The sequence below is a fragment of the Ambystoma mexicanum genome, chromosome 3q (assembly GCF_040938575.1).
Source record: "Ambystoma mexicanum isolate Mex_15411 chromosome 3q, UKY_AmexF1_1, whole genome shotgun sequence".
Lineage (NCBI taxonomy): Eukaryota > Metazoa > Chordata > Amphibia > Caudata > Ambystomatidae > Ambystoma > Ambystoma mexicanum.
In genome coordinates, this window is record NC_090926.1 from 63,376,072 (window position 1) to 63,396,442 (window position 20,371).

Here is a 20,371-nt window from a genome sequence, read left to right on the forward strand (position 1 = left end):
CGGATGTTAGTCTGTTTTCTCCCAGAGCGGGATGTCCATGTGCAAGTGTTCATGTAGGAAAAGGGGGTTGGAGGTTAGAGTTTCTACGTATCCTATCTGATAGGATGGGGTAAAGGGGTAACAGGGAATGGGACACCGTGTCTCGCTATCGGGTGTCTCACTCCCACTCCCCAAAGACCACTCACCCAGGTGATCCTCCCACACTGGTCCACCCCCAGGAACTGGATCCAAAAGCGATGGCCTTGTCCTGGCCACCTGGATGAATCCCTGGGGACTAGTGGTTGAGACACCTTCTGATTTCTCACACCAGGAACCACCCCCATGCAAATCTCAGCACTCCAACACCCTCAAAAGGATTGCCATGGCCCCGGGGCCTCTATCGTGCGGGAGAGACGTGCCAGTCTCTTCTTCCCACCCCTCACCTGTTTGGCCTGGGAAAAAAGGGGGTGGGAGGGTGCGGCGCATACACTCTCCATGCTAATCGGCCCACCTGCAACAGTAGAGGGGGTGATTTCCTTGTGGGCACATTGCTCGGCACTCACTGTAGTCATCCCCATCAGATGGGCTGCAGCCTGAAGGATATCGGGAGAAGCTGTCCTTGCAGCGATTTCTTTCCAACCCAGCAGCACGCGGGTCCTCAGATTACAGGAATCTGTGTCCGTTGAGAGGGGTCAGAAATGTGAGACGGACACAAAGTTATAGTTTTCTCAATGTTTGACATGTTTATTAAAATAAAGAAGGGTCAGATAAATTCCTATCTGTCCCTATCCTAATGATAAGGTTCCTAGCTAGCAAACTAAAACTAAAGAAAGATGACCTAATGTCCCAAATGTATCTGGCCCTCACACCAATACATATCACCAAAGTGTACAAGGTAAATAGATTTGATGAGAGTTCAAAAAAACAGTGCAAATGTTCAGACTTAAGATTTCACCAAAGTACTTCTTGTGACCAGGGTTTGCTTCCCGTCCCCTGGATCAATTCAGCAAAGAGTTTGATTCAACAAAGTTCTATTCAGTCCAACACAACATTTCTTTTCCAATCATTATTTTCTTCCACTTGGCAAAGTAAATGTCTCTTTTACAAAACACGTGTTCCAAAATCCAAGTCCAAAATCCAAGCAACAGTTTCCTCCACAAAGTGCTCTTCCCAAGATGTAAAGAAGATATAAGGCTACCACAATAGTCTTCCAATGGAATAACTGTCAGGACAGCACAGCAAATGTATTGTTACACAACAACCAGGATGATAAAGTATATTTCCACAACACCTTTCAGCCACAACCACACTTCTTCAAAACAACTGTTTTTTTCCTTTTATACTCGCCTGCAAAGACTAACTACAACTGATCCCTTTCCTGGTGTACTTGCCAGCCAGGAAGAAAATCTCCTACAACTACAATTTGTCTTTTCTGTTAGGGGCAATGTTTGTTCCAGAGTTCTCCCCACCAGTGTCCATTGTGAGGAGAGTTCGACAATGGCTGCCTGTTTTTATAGTCTCTTGACTGCTGGCAATGAGGGTTACAGGTTTTCTCAATTTGCTATCTCATATAAGGAGAATTGCGCCCAAGTTGCCTCTTTACTCTACTGGTTTGGTATTCAAAGTTATCTGCTACTGTAAATATTTTCTTGTACCGACCCAGGGTTACCTTTTACTTCAGGTCAACTCACTGGTCTCCTTTGGCGAATCCACTTTACTTCTGATTGCTATGACGGGCCTTCTGCGCTTTGACTAGACCATTGACCGCTCTCGCATAGCTGTCTGCACGATACTTCCCTGGAGCTCCACAGGCTCTGTTGAGCCGATGCATACTCCCGCACACCTGGGCAGCTCATGTTGGGTTGGGAGCATGTCTCCCACATGGCTGGGCTTCCCCCCACCCCCGATGCCGTCCACGACTCTGCTTCCTGCTGCGTGCACTCTACAAAACCTCACACAGTCTCTTCACGCGTTGGCTTCTGCTGGCGTTCTTCCTTCTGCATCGGCAACCTCTCTCCCGACAGCTTCTGCATCTCGCTGTGGCTCATTCTGGCATTTAAATGTCCTGCGTAAGTGTCTTTCTCCTGGGGAAATGTGTACTTGATTAATGACACTTAAGTTAGGGAACCCCATATAATACCATATACTCATGCCTGTGTTCCTCCATCAAGTCCTGAATTAACACTGTACACTTTACGTGAATGCAAGGGTGCCACTTGTTATCAAATGGTTCCTATCTTGTGCATTTAAATATCTCATGCTGCCACATTGAGGTTGGGGTACCAAATAGGATCACTGCAAGTCCACAAGTTAGATGTTGTGGGTTTATATTCAATCCACCTATTCAATCAAGATTAAAATTCCTACCATGGCCAAGTACCAATTTGAATCCATTGTGGTTTCCAAATTTGAGCCTAGATTTGTCACGTTTGGAAAACATTTGAATCAAAGATTCAAGCAGTGAAGATTGTTATCTCATAACACACTCCAAAGCAACTAAGCAGACTGCATCACTTCTAGCCTTTCAGGATACTATGCCAGGAGCTATTCAAGCCTTGACTGACACATCCCAGTTCACAGGCATGAACTCAAGTTTGTTTCTGCCGTCTCTGTGGTTGCGACATGAGCACTCAAAAAGAATTCCAACACATGCATCATAACATTGACATTCTCACAGACGAGTTGGCTACTTGTAGTAATTGCTCTACTTAGAATTTCACTCATGTTATGGCTAAACGCTGAATTATGAGTGACGACTGCAACCAGCGCCTTGAAGGCGACCTATTCTCTTTTGGATCTGAGACACCTCGTTTTTTCTCAGTGCACTCAATTTGAAAGGTATTTTGTCTTTTCCTTGATGAGGAAGAAATCTGCAATCAAAGCCACTGCCAGGTGTGTGGATTTTTCAAGGAGTTGGAGCCAACTAGAAATGTGGGGGACAGAGTCACAGCAAGAACACTTGTGTCTTGGCAAGATCAACTCTCTAAGGCTCAGTCCGAGCACAGCGATATCTGTGTTATTCAGAGGCTGTTTCCACATATGTTGTATTGTGAATGTATTGACCAACCACGGAAACCACCAATGGGAGCATGCTTCTGCACAAATCAACCCCAAGAGGAAAACAAAGAATATGTTCTGATTCCACCAGCGGCACACTTGCAAAGCAATGTGCAAAGGATGTTCAGTTCCCAAAGCCTGAGTCGGATCAACACAGGACACCCTGCTTCCACCCTCACACTTTGGCCATATAGAACGACGATTTCGACTGGTTTCAAAAATGTATTGGGCGAGCCACAGTGGTACTCCGTGGAACACAGAAGAGAACTTCACGACCATCATTTCAACTTGTAGAAATCTGGAACTTTCCATTTGCATCACCACTGTGCTAGCAAAGTTTAACAGCTAATCCAGAATTCAGAGAGCCCGAAATATTGGTGACTCCACCTGTATTTGAACCACAATCTGCCCGAAATAATCTTAAATTGTACTGTACAATTGTACTGTGAGCACACTTCACACTTACAAGCTGGAAGATCTTACACTACACATCACAGAAGGTGAAAAAGGAACTCAATTTTCGTATACGCCAAAGAAGATCAGTTCAGACTTTCTATACATATGGTAATAAGATAAACATCTCAAATTACTTTGTCCGCTAGGCCAGAAAATCCAGTAGCACTTTGTGCTGAGCATGATACAAAAATGTTATTTCATGGTATCCACCTTTATACCTTGATGCAATAACCAGTGGTAAGAATTCATTTAAATGACTCGTATACACTTCTATAATTAGTTTATATGATTTCTTAGCACCTACAAATAAGCTTCTAGGTGCTTAATACACAGGGCCTCATCATGAGTTTGGCGGTATCGCGACTGGGATACCGCCCAACTTTATGTGATTAAGCGCCTACCCGTCATCACAGGTTGGGCGCTAACCGTTACTCTCCATTCCACATTGGGTCTGTTGGACACAATGGGGAATTTTCGGAGCAATTACCACGCAGCAATACCTATGAGGAACTCATGGTGGCGTAAAACAGACACAAGTGATCAAAGTTCAAGGGTGTTTATTGAACAATGAATGCTGTATGCAGGTTGGAAAAACGCTTAATCTAAACCTAAAACTAAGATGGGAGTAAGCGTCAACCATCAAATGAAAAATAAGGCACTCCTAGTGGCGTTGTGGCAAAATAAAAGGGCCTATACTAAGAAACCTCTTGCCAAACCTCACAACTAATACCAAAAAGGGATGTAGGATAGTTCTCAAGAAAAGAAAGAAGTGTTCTTAAATATTATGCCAGGAGGCGGTAGCCTGGGCATCCTTTCCCACGTTTTGAGCACGGGGTAAGGTTGGAGCTTGGAGCACAGTACTGTCTAGGGCTTCTCTAGCACAAGACGAGAGTTCTAATTGCAGTTCTCAGGACCATCGATGGCCAAGTCTTGTTTCCTTTGAAAGTCTCTTGCATTCGGGGCCTGAGGTGTTAAAAAAAATTACAAAACAAAAGTTCCTTTAAACAAATGAAAGTTCTTTTAGGGTGATAATGGTTCACCCCTGGGTCACCCTCTTGTGGGCGCTGACCCTTCACGTATCGTATTCCTCAATTTATATGTCAGTTCCTTTCTTTTTTGAAGTTTGGAAGTTTGATAAGCTTCACCCATGGATCTCCATCGGCCTGGTTCAGACCCCACTTGACTACTAGTACTTGGGTGATCGCTTCATCTTGGTGTCTCTTAACTTTTGCTTTCACTTTTCTCAATCTTGGGGTGACGACTTTTCACCCTTGGATCCCCCTCTGCCAGGATCCAACCCCAATCGATTCTTAGCCTCCCTTCACCGGGTTTACTGTGGCTCTCGATCAGGGTTATAATGGCTCACCCCCGGTCCCCCTCTTTTGGGCGTTGACCCCTCTTTACTTTCAGTGTTCTCCTTTTTACACAGTTCAATGTTTGTGGGATTCACCTCACTTTCTTTCACACTGCTTGTAGATCAAAGTCTTTTGATTGTACAGGGATTTTACTTGACCATCAGAAAGACCACTTTTACCTATTTCGCTGGCCGTCCCGGGAGTAATTGTAATTTTGTTCAGATGGGGAGTCTCTTGAGTTTAGCACCCATATGGTGCCAGTTTCCCATTGTAGCTGGTCTGCCCTTAACACTTTTACAGTTCTTTCATAGTTCATCAAATATGGTTCAAAAACTTGTCACTTTGCGATTCTCACTCAACACAGCCCAGTTCTTATTGGTTCTCCCCTCGACTCACCAGCTGTGATGAGATGAACCGCTTGGCTTTTGGCTTCTCTGGAGCTCCAGAGCTCCACGGGCTCCAGAGCTTCCCTCTCTCCTGCTTATCGGCGTAAGCATGCCCTGTGTACCGTTGACATCTGCTACAAGACACTGGTGCTATTGTTTGCGGTCTTAGGCTCTCTTCCACAAAGTTTCCGCAGGTCTGGGACGAAAAGGGCAAGGTCTCGTCTCTCCTCGCCACCCTCTTGATTCCTGCTGCCTAGCTCCTTCTCTTGAACTGCCGTGCTTGACTAGCCATCTCGTTGTGCTGTCTGCCATACTCGCCTGTGTATTCCCTTATCCTGTGTCATTTATTCATGCAATGATCCAGAACTGTCATCTAAGGCAAGGGGCCTCAGAGTTCATTATGATTTCCTGCTATTGCGTTGAGTCGTGTAAATGGCTGGTCTTCTGGTATGAACATGGAAGATTACCATGAGCCATCAATCACAGTCCTGTTTCCAGGATCGAGAGGCATTGCTCTGGTTCGCCCCTATTTTTGGACAGGATCGCGTCAGGATTTTCAGCAGGATGTCCAGCACCTGTCACACCTGTGAAGAACCGCTTGCATCTCTGGACTCTCCAGCTGTTCTCATCCTACTTGAGCCCTCCTCTGCCTTCGATACGGTTAACCATTCCTATCCTCATAAAACGGCCCCATGCTACCCTTCGCATCTCGGAGCGGGCATTGGACTGGCTTACCTCCTTCCTAACAGAACGTTAGTCGCAAGTCATTCTGGGCACCTTCTCCTCACCTACTTCCTTCTCCACCCGTGGTGTCCCCCAGGCCTCAAACATCTCCCCCTTCAACACAACCTTGTTCAGTTAGCACTCCTAATTTCCTCCTTCTCCTCCAACTTCCAGTGCTACACAGATGGCACAAAACTCTCTTTCAAAGTTCCTGCTCGCCCTCTTGTATCTTCCATTATCCCTGACTTTCTATCTGCCATCCAGTCCTGGAGTACTTCCAACAATCTCTGCCTCAATTCCAGCAAGACAGAGATCATTCCGATTGAGACCCCTGCTCCATCTTTCTTCCCCTCACACTGGCCATCCTCTATGGGCCCTCCCCCTTCCTGTGAAGCCAGAAACCTTGGAGTCATCTTTGACTCCTCTCGCTCTTTCCTCCCTCACACTCAGGACATTGAGAAGGAAGAGTTGAAAGTTGGACTACTTGGCAAAGGGACTCTCCCTTTTCTCACTTTCACCCAGAAGCTCAATGTTACACAAGCCCTGGTTCTCTCTAGGCTAGATTACTGCAATAGCCTTCTCCTGAATATACCTTTTTCCACTTTACAACCCCACCATCTAATCCAAAATAGGGCAGCAAGACTTATCCTTGGCCTTAAGACCAGGGACTGCATCTCTCCTGCCCTAAAAACTCTTCACTGTCTCCCCATTGTGGCACAGATTAAATTGAAATCCCTCTGCATCATCCACAAGGGTGTCTGGGCCAACGCTATACCTCTATACCTCTGCTGTCCTCTTGCACCAACTACCTGTGTGTTAAGCGTTTTGCTAAACAGAGGGCCGGAGGCGTATCACTTTCTTCAGCTGGCTGCTCCCTCTTATTGTACAGCCTCTCCCTTCCTTTTCATATTGAGCAGGACCTCCTCAAATTCTGGAATCTCAAGACTTTCCTCTTTAGCTTCTCTTTCCCTCCTCTTGTTACATCTCAGCGAAGATCTTTCGTGCATCCCTGTTCCACGGCTTCCCTGTGGGGATTCCCTGTGGGGAAAAGCGCACTTGCGGGCTCCTCTGTGGAACAGATACAGGTTGCCATGGCGCGGCAGAGGAAACCGTGTCAGCTGACATACCCCGTGCATGGAGGACGCGTAAAGAAGCCCCACCCCCCTGTGGTTTAAAATCGCCGTCTCCCGGCGGCTTGTTGCTGCTAATTGTGGAGTTACCTACTGTCTCCGGTTTCATTCCGTCCTCTTCGAAATCCCCTTTTTGCGAAGTCCTGCTGAATTCCTGGCTTTCTGGCCTATGCATGCTTCCCAGATTGTTTTTGTCTGATTTCTTTGGCTTTGCCTGAGACCGCTACGTTGCTAAATCGGACTACCCCGGACTGTGCCTGCACTCCCTACTGTTGGCTACCCGCATCTCTGGTCCCGACTTGGAACGCTCCCGGATTGCCTTTTCCCACACTCACTGCCTCCTTGCAGTCCATAGTGCACCAGGTCACTTCGTTTCTTCCCGGATATCACAGCTTCATTACTCTACACTCTGCCCGTGGCTGTGTCTGTATTCCGACTACAAGGTAAACAAAAAACACTCCATTTACTGTTTGGGGATTACTCTTAGCACTACTCCATCAGAATTGCTTCAGTCATATATCACTGGGATTCCTAGAATAATGCCTTAGGTTGATGCCTGATTCTACTGGTACATTACCTTAAGTGACTGCCTTGTTCTACAGGAACTTTCTACTAAGTGCATGGTTGTGACGCTTTCCTGTGTATGCACCAACCCGTCCCTAGTGCGACCCTCGTGCCGCCCGGGTATACTTTCCCATGCTAACTTTCCTATTTTTTTTTTTTTCCTGTCGTTGTTCTCTCAAACTGGACATCAGTAACTCTTGGGAATCCCTCTTTTCAGGTCTGTTTTGTGGTTTGCTATTAATAGGGAGAATCTATTGGGTTACACTTACGATATTTGGGTCTGTTTCTTTGTAGGTTCATCACCATAGTGTACTCTATTGCTACTCCAACAGAACTCCAAACCTTGTCTAGGTATTTCAGTTAGTTATTTGTTGCCTTGTTACAATACTCCCTTTATCATAGCACTTCTAATCATTTCTGTTATTCCTTTGCAGCATTGGTTTGGCGGTGCGCGTTTTCCCCGCTCTTTTATACGATTGACACCTCTGCCTGTTTTTGATTGAAACAGCAGAGAGGTACATCTTCGAGAAGAGTCCCTCTTTCAGAGGAAGCCTGAATCTTAGAATTCGGGGGAGCTGGAACCCTGGAGGCTGAACACTGATTCTCTGTATAGACTTCCGCCTTTGAGGTTGCCTAATCAAAACGTTCTGACCTGTATCCAGAGAGGTGAGTAACACCTCTGCTAATCTTACAGTCGCTGTGATTGGTGGCTAGAGCCCTTATGCATCCCTCGGGGACCTGGCCCCAGCCTCTTCCTACCTTGTAGCACTTGCCTTGGCACCCACCTGCCTCAATCCTGTAGGCTTGCACTTTCTACCCAATGCGGCTGCAGGCCGAATAGCACTTACCATACAATGCACTTCATCTGCTACTCACCCAAGAGCACAGACATTCCAGCGCTTAACCCGATCCCCACCTCCTCTCTCTTGCTGCACTTGCATTTCTGAATGCTCACAAGGCATAGTTGGTTTGTCTTCATCTTTCACTGGATTCACTATTGTCAATCCCATGTCCCCTCCCTGTTGGCCTGTGTGCGCTTTGAAACAGAATTGACTTACTGTATAAGCGCTTAACAAATGCACAAATAAATGCGTCAAATGTTATTGACCACCAAAAAGTGGCTTGCAATGCTCCGACCGAGGTACTATCGGTGGGAAATGCCAGTGGAAAGTCAGGCTTACTTAGGGTGGCTAGGTCCTCCTGCTTTGGTTCCTATGATGTCGAGCTCTGTCCCCTTTGAGGCTGTTCATGTGGGAGGTTGGCATCATGGAAGGAGACACAGACAACAGATTCAATATAAAACTGAAATACATTTATTAACTTAAATGTCAGGATGGTGTGAGGTCTAACTTGCCCTATGCTAAGGTGGGATTTCCGATTACATGCAATTATAACTAATGAAATAATAACTAATGAAAAAATAACGAATACAAAATAAAGAATTCCAAAATAACATCATTTTTTGTTGATTTGGGGGAGAATTCCCCTACCAAAGCCCCCCTCTTTTTACTAATACTTTTCCCCCACCTCCAAAACCCCTATTCTCTCTCACAACCCCATTTTGAGTTTTTTCTCAAAATTAGTTATTTTGGTATTAGTTATTTTTTTATTAGTTGTTTTGTATTCAATATAATCACTACATACAGAATTTCCCTACATAATAGAATTAAGCATACTCGGTGTCAGAAGGTTGAACTTAAAAGTCTGTCTGTGCACAAAACCTATGCTTGCCCTCAAAACTAACATCAAAACAATGTGTAGGGATGTCAACCATAAATTAAACAGTGTTCGAAAAGTAAAGTTCTGAGCTATTTCCAGCTCAAGCTTTATCTTCAGCTTCTTCTCCTTAAATATCAAAATGTTCACCACAATGTTCAAGTCACCTTCTCTGGGATTTAAGGTTATACAGTTCCACACCTTTTCAAATGTCTGTATACCCATCCCCAAGTTCAATATGGTTTCTTGGTAGCAAGTCTAAGGGTTCTGGTCCCTAAGTTCAGTGTCAAAGGATGGCACAAAAAGAAGTATCTTGAAAAGAAGTATCTTGAAGCTTTTTCTTGGAGGTCAGTTCCAACTATTCTTCACAGCTCAGGGCTCCCTTCCCCAAGCCTTTTAAGCATCAATACTAGTCTTCCTCTGGACACAACAGCAGATTCCTTGTTAGCATATAGTGGTTCCCCGGTCATGCGCAGTTGTCGGACCACAAAGTCCACCCATTACAGGTCATGCAACCAGGAATCTTGAGTTCCCTCTGGGCAGTTCAAATATTCAATAAACAAGTGGTTTCTCAAAAGCAGTTACAGAGCCAAACAGTTTGTAAGACTTGATTTCACCTCTGCAGCTAGAGATCTTCATTCACTTTTAGTTTCTTATTTTCTTTCAGTACAAGGTTAAACATCAGCTTAATATTAGCATGTTTGCTTTTTCACTCAGTTCATTATATAAGATTAGCAGATCTGCTGGTTTCATTCAAGTCGGTGTTCAATATTAGCAATGGTAGTGTTTTCATTAAATTCAGTATAAGCAAGTTTGCTGGTTTCTTTCAATATTAGCAAGTTATGCTTTTCATTTAATTTGGTATTCAATATTAACAGTTTATGCTTTTTCGCACCAGCCGCCTTCACTGTTCCGTTTGTAATGCCAGTATTTATTCTTTCAGCGCTGTTTGCAACACACCCGGAGTGGCCAGGTATCTGGGTAGTTTTCCCAGTACTCACTGGTTGCAAGAGTTTTGCTCCGGCAGTCCTCTCTGGCTACTGCTTCTGCGAGCCCGGCTCGCACAGGGACAGGAGTTTGGTTGGTGTAAGTGAGCTTGGTGCCTCTGTGAGGCCGGGTGCAGCGTTCCTGGCATTTGTACCTTGCTGCAGCTCCTTCTGCTCCTACTTCTTCGTAAGGGAGGCGTCCCTTAGTTGGGGATGTCTGTCGGCATCTCGTATTGAGTTCCACCACGGCTGCCTCTGAATTTCCTGGGTTTCACAATTATCTCCATCCAAGTTCGCCAGGTTTCTCTCTCTTACTACTGCATGTCTTGGGCTTTTATACTGTAACGCTCACCTGGTATCCACGGGGACGTCACTCAGCCTGTTCTGACCTGTTACGACCTCAAACCCTTTCCTGCAGTCTACTCGACTGGAGACTGGGCCTGAAACACAGGATTGGCAGAGTTTAACTCCCTATTGCCTCTGTGTGCTTGAACCCCTTCTTCCCCGGGGTCCAACCCCTCCCTTTAATCCACAGCTCACCTTGTTTTCTTGGAAAGTGTGCTCTCTGTCCTGCTTTCAGCGCAGGGGCGCATTGATTGATGCGGGCTTGTTGCTGCCTAGCTACTTCACTGTCAAGCGTCCGACAGGTAAGTATAATGAGTCTTTTGAACAGTTTTCTAACTTCGTTCCTTTCCTTCCTTAGATGATGCCCGGCGTCCGGGGATGGCGACGTGCTGCTAAGATGAGTAGCGCTGAAGGTGAGTGAGAGCGCGATGCGACCCTTTCGTATTTGTATTGAACTGAGTTCTTTTTCTGTGTCTTTTAGGTGCCGCAACGTTTTCAGCGTGGAGGCCGGTTATGAAGAAGAAATGTGGTGAGTAAGCGCGGTAGGCGGCGCCTCTAGTTGTTTCCACGCTAACCTGGAGTGTCTTTTCCCTCTTGCAGATGGATGAGAAGTTCCGGAGACAGAGTTCCCCCAGAGCGGCTGGGATACAGGTAAGCGTTTGAAGATCGTACAGTCTTTAAAAAATAAGCGAAGATTTGCTGAATGCTTAGTAATGCCTTTTTCTGTTCTTTTTTTCTGTTCTTTTCCCTTTTCCTTAGGAAGCGGCGTGCCGGGATGGGAATGACACCGCCGAAGATGCCCGTAGAACAGAAGGAGCGATGAATGATGGGCAGAAGAGCCGCAAGGTAAGGTTGTTCCTAACGGTGTTCTTGTTCTTGCAGGAGCTGTGCGCAGAAGAAAGATGCAGGCCTACTGGAGATCGATCCAAACACGGTGAGTGTCACGCTACAGGTGCAGAAAACACAAAGCATGTTTCTCAGCCTGGGCGTGGCTTAAATAGTCTCTGGGTATCCCAGGTGTCTCTGGGCTGAACCACACCCAAAAGACTAGACTGCACATGCAGTTCTGGGAACCGAAATATGTGGGGGCATCCATCTTGTCCCCATCAATGCATTACAAGTCCAATCCCAAATGTTATCCTATGGGAGTGTGAGTCTGGTGCCACAAGCACCAAGTCTGACTCTAAGTGGGTCTTTGGAGGGATGGAGAGGCCCTTGAGGGCCATATAGGTGATCGTGGCCTGGCTCCAGCCTGACATCTTGGAGGGCTGGGGATATGAGGGGCAGGAATCATGACATATACACCTTAACGAACACGCAGCTTCTTAAATCTCGCTAGACTAACTGAACACTTTGATGTGTTTTTTCAGTTATATTTAGATACAGAGCTTTTGAAAATGGCGGTCCTCCTAAGAAACATTGTTTCTTATTTATTCATGAATGAATATATGACTAACAAGAAGCCATGAAGGTATGTTTGAGACCCCATACTCTTGTCTCTCCCGCTAAATAAAAAATGTAGACAGCAATTTAAAAACCATCAAAAATCAAATAAGATGATATGTGTTTTAGTATCCTAAAATACAGGTGCCCAATGGAAAAAGGTAAAAATAGAATACCCTATGAAATGTAGGGCATAGAATCAAATGACACCGAAAGGAGTAATCAACAGCACTGTAAAAATCAGATAGTACAGTAATACGTAATAAAATGTATGATGCCCACCGAATTAGCCTCAGAGGTTGAAAATTTGGGCTCATCCACTCCCTAACAAAAAATATTGTGAATAATGAGAGGCTCTGGCTCGTGTATAGTAATGTGTCTGTTTCCATAGATATTGAGAGACAACTCTGCACCAGTACTTGTGACATTCTGCATCCCCCAAGATGAGGGTTTGATGTGTCTTGAGGAAAGCCTTACACACACGAACAACCAGCACAAGGGACAGTCGTTGTGTTAATTAAACATTAAGGCTGGAAACAGATCTACTCATGTAGACACAACTCAAATGGGGACTTTATATCAAAGAAACATGAATGGGCCATTCTAAAGTCACCCATGTGTTACTAACATCACTTATTATATAATGCACTTTATGAATGAACGCAAGGATCTTAATTGTTGAATAATTGTCTTTTTAATAATTCTGTTTTATGTTGTTGAGATTTGCAAATGTGACCTAACAGTCTGTTTTATGATCTACTATAGAATAATAAATATATGACATATATTTTTTGCAAAACCTGAGCCTTCGATCTCTTTATATTTGTTAAAAGAAAGATGGCCCCACAAGTATATGTGGATTGAGACCTAGTTCTGTCAGCTCCGGTGTGGACATCGAAAGGTAGCTTGTCTGGATCCTCTTATGTTACTTGTATTTGGTCCAAATTCTAGACCTTCAGCATTATGGGGACTAGCAGAGCGAGCTTGCATGGCCTGTTCAAATTAGCTGCCAAGATGAAGACCTCCTCCTCCTGTGGCCTCTGAATGTCCAAATAGATCTGACTCACCAACCGTGACATCAGAGCTGGGGGGAACATAGTTGTGAGTTTCCCTTAGAGAGGTGACTTCCTCCAGGGCACCTCATCCTACTCCCAGACTCTTCAGAACATAGGGGCATCTGCACCTGAAGAACCACCTTCTGGGACGAGGTGCCCTATCCAACATGAAACTGTTGGACCACCTCAAAGATGTTCAGCATGAAATATCAGGGCATGCTCTCTTCACTGCTTATATCAGTTGTGGGGACTCTCATGACCACCCCATATGCTCTTGAGCCTTCTTCAGGGAGAAGATTATGAAGAGCGAATGGTAAAATGGTACTTCCTCAACAATGAACGTAAATGTCATGAACTTGACCAACGCCAGTATCTTGACCTGCATCGGCATCTTGAATTGCATGAGTCCATGACCAATATTGGAATCCCCTTGATGGGGCTCGATGCTGGACGAACGATTACAATGACGGTGAATGCTGGTGGGCCCACAACAGTGACTCATCAGTCGATAGTGTGAACAACAACAGTAGCTCTCACTTGCTGTCAACATTTTAGCCTTCAGAGTCTGTGGTAACAACAGTCGACCACTTTGTTGTCAATGCCAGACACGCCCCCCCCTAGTGACTGTGGGATAACAATCATCAATTAAATTTGTAATCTGATGAAACTTCCATGGCTGGTCTGGGGGCACCAGACCCCTCCCCAGCCTGAGTGTTCTTAGGTTCGGGTTAGTCCTTCTCAGCCAGCGTCCTCTTCCCCACATTGGTGCTTCTGTTCTTTTTATCCTTAGCCAACCTGGCAGATTTCTCAACTTTGGGCTTGTGCAGCCAAGCTAGGAGCCTGCTCTCTGTATCAGCCGGTGTCCTGGAGGAAAGTTCCTGGCACAACCCAGAGACATCATATTCATCATCATGAGTGTGGAAGCAGTAGATGCAGTGCTCATGGGGGTCGTCTTCCTGTGCAAGTTAAACAGGCACATCCTTCTTCTTGGTTAGCCAGAAATGTATACTGACACAGCAGATGCCACCTAAAAAAGCCCACAAAGCAGTGGGACAGCCAGAAGCCAGAAAGATCAAATCTGGATAAAAGTCCTCAAACTTCAAAAAGCAGAGCAAAACATGACCTCTCTCCCCAATGGTTCCTTTTCTAACAAGCCCTGGTGGGATGGGAGTGATGGGGTGTCAGCCTCCCAGCCAATGAGGCTCGGAACAGGGGAATTACCAGACAGTAAACCTGCCACCCAGAGCCTACTCAGGGCTGGAGGCTGCCATCTTCCCCACTGGGAAAAAAGCTAAGTGTCCCCCCTCCTTTCTTGACCCCCCCCTTTGTCTTAGATTTCCTTCCTCCTCCCGCCCCACTTACCTTCTCATTTTTGGTCTTTTTTGGGAGCACACCGTTAACACTTCTCAATTCAATTAAATGGATTTGACAATGCAGTCATTTGCCATGCACACACATTTTAAGGAAACATGAAAATACACAATGGATCAAAAAAACATAGTTCATTAAAGGTCAATACAAAAGATAAAATACAACATTATTAAAACCTTAGAAGCGTTTCCAAAATCATGGTGCTCGATTCAATCCACATTATTATGGCTCCAATGTTGACGTGTAATTTAACAGACTCAAAGTGCTAACAGGTAAAGTGCTTGTGTATCTTAACTCCAGGCTTCTGGCTTTTATAGTTTTTGCCCTTATTCGCCAGGCCTGGTCAAGATAATTTGCTACAAAATAAACCACTTTTATATTGTTACAACTTTTAAAAAGCTGGAGCGCATTACTTATGTGACGAATACCATGAGTGTTGCATATGGTTTTTAAAAACGTACATCATGCTACACGATAGTCCTGGCAAAAGAACAAGAAGTGATTCATAGATTCCTTGGCAAACTGTGCATATCTCATTTCCATTAGGTCTCCATTTTTTAGTGTGGCATGCCAAATTCAGTTGGGAGAATGTTAACCTTAAATAAAGGCTGCGTGCAAGTGGGGGCCTTACATAATCAAAATATTTTTCAAACCCTATGATTCGCTTATTGGACAGATAAGTGGTTCCTGAAGCTAGTCTCATACAATCATTGGCTAACTCAGCCTCGATCAATCTCTGTGAGATGTTTTTAGCTTTAAGTAGACCGCCGTGAGTAATACCCTGGGGGTTCAGCCAAAGGTTTCCCAGTTCCATTAGCACCAAGAATGTTTTGACATGCTGGAACTAAGGCAAGGATCTGCCACCCTCGGCCTCCAGTAAGTGGGTGGTAACTTCACAATATGTTTGCAGCTCTGGGACTAACCACAATCTCAGCCAGAAAAATACCGGTCTGACTAGAATTCTGGTCTGACTTCTGAATTGGTCTCAGGCCCAATTCTAAATAGATGGGGATACACGGGCATGATTTAGGCAATTCTAAGAGTTTTTGCAAAAAGGATATTTCTGCCAGGCCCAATTTACTGGGCAGAATACATTGTGGTAGCATTTGAAATGGGGCCTTGGCCGTGTGAATAGAAAAATCTCAGGATGGCCCTCACCCATATTTTTCCAAAGACAAACTAGATTTGGAGATCTTAGAAGGAAAGTTTCCTTGCTCATTGAATCTCACCCCTAGATAATCGTATTGTTGTACTTGCCTGAGGGAGGTGTTGTTGATGACCAACCAGAGTTTTGCAAATGTACACAATTTTGGGTGGAAGACCAATGTCTTGCTTTTCTTCATATTGATCTCAAGTTGGAGCTCCAAGCATTTTTCAGCAAAAGCCCCCAGAGTGGTCATGAGGCCCTTTACAGATGTTGATAAAAGGACAGCATCGTCTGCAAAGAGTATCGGGGAGACCTCTTGTCCCAGCTTCGGGCAATCAAAACATATCATCCTAAAGTAACAAACTACTTCATCAATATATATCAGAAAGAGGAGGGGGGCCAGGATACATTCCTGCCTTACTCCTCTAGTTACCTTAAATGGATCGATAAGTTCCACCCCACACCCCAGTGGACTGAGGCGGTATTGTTAGAATAAAGTTGGATTTTTATCTGGAAGTGTCCCGCTGGTACCCCCCCTTTTTGTTAATATTGCCCACAGTGTCGCCCTAGACATGCAGTTGAACGCGGTCCCGAGGTCGACAAAGGTGGAGCATACCTTCATCATTTTCAGAGCCACGTATTTCTGTGTGATCATGTGGAGACGGAACGCCTGGTCCATTGTCTTGGTAAGAACCCAGCTTGCAAGTGATCAATCACATCTCCCTGGGTAACCCACTCTTGTAAATGCACATTTATTTCTCTGATTAATACTTTCCACACTCCATCTAGTAAGGGAATTGGCCTAAAATGAACAGGGTCCTCCCTCTCTCCCTCCATCCCTCCCACCTTTCTTGTAGATGGGTATTATTGTTGCATTTTTAAAGGAGGGGACTTCTGCCCCAGTGCATCCACGTCTGTACTGCGACAAGCCACCACGGAAAGAGAGAGGGACTACAGGTAGTTCCTTCTCCCGTTCCATGGTGGACATTTTTTTGTTAACTTTTTTGCAATATTATGTAATGACTGCCATCTTCTTTGTTTACTATGGCCGCCATGGAAAGGGAGAACAGACTTTGTTTCCCAATCTGTGGTGGGCATTTATTTATTTTCGGTTGTGAAACGCCAGAGCGACTCGCAACCCGAAAAAACCCACACTATTAGTACCTAATGGCCTAAGTCCCTCACCGGGGAGCGTTACCATGTAATGCCCTCAGGCCTTTGTTAAGGCCTGAACAAATAACTTTGGGCTGCGGGACATTACCTGACTAGGTAGTGCACTCCGCCCCCCCCCCCCGGCTTTGGGCTTATTGCTTTAGTGGAACATAGACTTTAGAATGTGGGCTGCCAGCACTCTGTGTGCCACAATGGGTTGGCTGTTTATGAGCTCTAAAAGGAGTTCTAGGGATTTCCAGACTGATAGTTGGACATTTCTAAGATATGTGTGTCCATGAAAGACCCAATACTGGGGTTTCCCGCATCCAGCCCACTACCATACTTCAAGAAATGAAAGGCATGCAATCTGAAGTAACTGTAAAGGTACATTTTCTCAATGACAAAATAGGACATTAAGCATTAAATGCATTGAAAGGATAGTCACCTGGGTTTCTGAAGCTGAATCCAAGGTCAACAACCTGAAGGACTCCACAAACACCATGAAAGATGATCTCAAGATGTTCCAAGGTTAATTCAAGTATGGTGCTCACTCACGTGGGGAACCAGGCGAGGCAACTGCTACAGAGGACATAATGGCTCCCTTCCGATGTCCCACTGCATGAAAACATATTTCATGAGTGTTAAATGCCAACAACTTATGAAGGCCCAATCAGTAAATTATAAAATGCTCATATTTAAAAGGTCCTAATTTCATCAATGGGTTGGCTAAATAGCTGCCCAGCAGCATAAAAACATATGTGGAAGGATGTTGGGGCGAAACGATTACGTATGTTTCGATAAAAAAACACATTCAAAGAAATATTGTGTACGCCTAAAAGCAGACTAACGCTGAAGGAAAATGCGGGGACACTGAAAAAAAATGGAGTTAAGGGGGAAAACTTGTGGGGTTGGGGTAGTAAGGGAAAAGAATAATACATACTGACAGACAGACTCTCGTGACAAGAGAAAGTTTAAGGGAAAGTGTGGGTTGTAGTAGTGGTGAGAATCATAGCAATAGGGGTACGTGTTACCATTTCTGATACTGCACTTTCTTTTGGTTTCTTTGAGATACATCGGATGCAGTGGGACTGGCCTACTGGCCTACAGATTTGCGTAAAGAGACTGGCCTAACAGCTGAACGCCCATGCCAAGCGATGTCGCAGAGCGGAGCAGAACTAAGCTGTGGAATGCTGCGATGCCTCAGACTGCCGGGCATGAAAAGCCCCTCCTGAGAAGTACACAGCAATGAAACTGCTGGTTCAAATCCCAAGGCTACCAGAGCCTGCCTGGCAGAAAACAAGCCTACACTTGCGAAATTGAATTTCTTCCTCCCATTCTGCGAAATTACCTGTTTGTTATCTTAAGTGCATTATACGTGCTGGTTTATGGGTGGAGAACAGATTGAGCTACTCCATTGTACATAAGGATGAGCCAGGCCTGGGAGGGGCAGATCAGAATGCAGCCCTCCTATGCACTGGTGTGTGTGCTTGCATTGCAGCCCACTTCTCTCTACTTCTGGTCTCCTGTGTAATATAGTGCCTGCTGTGCCTAAGGTGGCATGGGGGAGCTCGATGAGCACTGGTATCGCGGGGAGCAGGACAAGCCTGTAACAGTATGAGGGGGAGGAACAGCGATGTGAAAATGGGGGGGGGGGATTGGCCCACCACCTGAGCAAAGAAAACAAAAAGAATGTCACTGTACAAAAAAGCTTTGGGGCCAATGACCATTGAGGAATAAGTGTTGGCCACTGAACAGTGAACACACACTGTATTATTTGTAAAGTTTGGCTACAACAATTTTTGCATAGGGCATTTCAGCCAGTAGGACAATTTGAAAGGGAGTTGTCAAAAACATATAGAACCATCTGTGTAGTATGCAAGCCGCGGGTTCTAATATCTGAAGAAACCACCCCAACGTTTATCATTCCTGGGTCAATAAAACTATTGTCACTGAGTTGGTTAAGTAGCACAGAGGCTGTTCACACCACCAAATGTGTGGTGTGTGTGTGTTGTGTAGGTCAGATTAAAACAAGCCTCAAACTGTGAAACGCCATCAAAACTTTGAAATCTGCCCTTTAGTGCCTGAAAGTATGATACCTTGTGCCAGAATACAAGAGAGAAGTAATGGATGTTGCGTATGCAAGTGATGAGAAAGATTAAGAATCAGATATAAAGGTCTGCAACAGAGGGTGTGAAAGTTAACATCCACATAAGTCAGCTGAGTTAAGTACTCTGGCAGCATAATGTGAAATTATTGCTCACAACTTTCTGGTTTGTCTTTACAAAGTCAGTAGAATAGTTTATATTTGTTCTATCAGAAAACAGACTGAACAGGGAAAGAGGGACAACAAGTTGGATTACTACTAATACAAACAGCACCAGCAGTATAGCTACCCATGTGAATCTCCCTTTCGGGGTGTCCTTGTGGATTCATATTATGGTAGGACAGAAATAGGAGACGGATAAGGAGGCATTGTGAGCAACTTATTTCTCACAAAAAGAACCTGAACTATTCCTTCATCTGAGATTCCAGCCTAAAGAAAAGAAAAGGTGCCCAAAAGGTTGCTCATCAAGATGTCAATGCAAAAAACAAGAAGGTCCTCTGTCCAAACATGTCATAACCTACACTCTGGCCCTACCACTAACACAAAGAAACAAATAACCCAACTTAAGATACACTCAGGTCCTTGCACTGGATTGGTGGTTGATTTCTGACCCCCACCCAACTGTGTTTTTCTTCATAGGGTTACTTGCCACTGTCCCAGAGTCGAAGCTGGAGTGCCTTTTCCAGTCAATCTTTCTTTTACATTGTTCCAACAAATCTGTACAAGTGTATCTCTTTATGTTTCACTCCCTCTAGAGACTGTCTGCTCTGTGTCCTTTCCCTCCCTCCCTCCCTCCCACAGAGAGGATACCCCAGTAACCTTTAACAGGCAAGCTCAGGCTTTCTGGCCCAGGTGGCAGCTTGTGAGAGTCAAGATGGAGTTGGGTTTTGGTTCTCCTCACCCTGTCTAAGGGTATGTGTTTTGGAACTCTACCTTGGGGTATGGTGTGTCTCACACCAACCCGGGTCGTGTTTTGATCACCCTGCCTTGGGGTTTGGTTTCCCGTGCCCCAAAGGCACTGCATACCTTTAACTTTGTTGCCGTGTTCCTTGGGTAGACGAGGAAATTCGGTGTCAGCATCCCTGGCCCCTCAGCACATTCTGTGTTCTCTGCCACGGACAGAGTTTGTGCCGCTTTCTCTCAGGCTTCTCATGACCTTGCGGCTCCCGTTCTTTGTTCTGCCTGTGTTCGCTCGGCTGGCGTTCCACGCTGCTCCCGTCCATGTGTTCCCGGTTTCTTCTCTGGCAGACCTGTTGGCGTTCCACAGGCTCTTTCTGGCCCACCACCAGTGGTCGAAGTGTACGAAAAGAAGTAGTCAAACTATGTTCCCTGTCGGTCTGCACCCACTCCCCACCCCCTCCCCACAAACCCCATCGCCACGTCCCCTCCCACACAAAAAAGA

At 45.3% G+C, this 20,371-nt stretch overlaps 1 protein-coding gene across 5 annotated transcripts in view; it reads right to left on the minus strand.

Annotated features, from left to right (window-relative positions):
- LOC138582116 (zinc finger protein 154-like) overlaps window positions 1-20,371 on the minus strand; it is a 282,557-nt gene that overhangs the window by 123,050 nt on the left and 139,136 nt on the right. Inside the window, exons 1-2 of one of the 5 annotated variants that reach the window (XM_069653100.1) lie at window positions 19,996-20,148; window positions 17,311-17,480 (exon numbers count right to left, since the gene is read on the minus strand). The exons of 3 other annotated variants lie outside the window; for them this stretch is intronic. The gene's annotated coding sequence lies outside the window, so the exon portion shown is untranslated. Of the gene's footprint in view, window positions 1-17,310; window positions 17,481-19,995; window positions 20,149-20,371 lie in introns of those variants that run through there. One more of the 5 variants, XM_069653103.1, reaches the window with a different exon arrangement.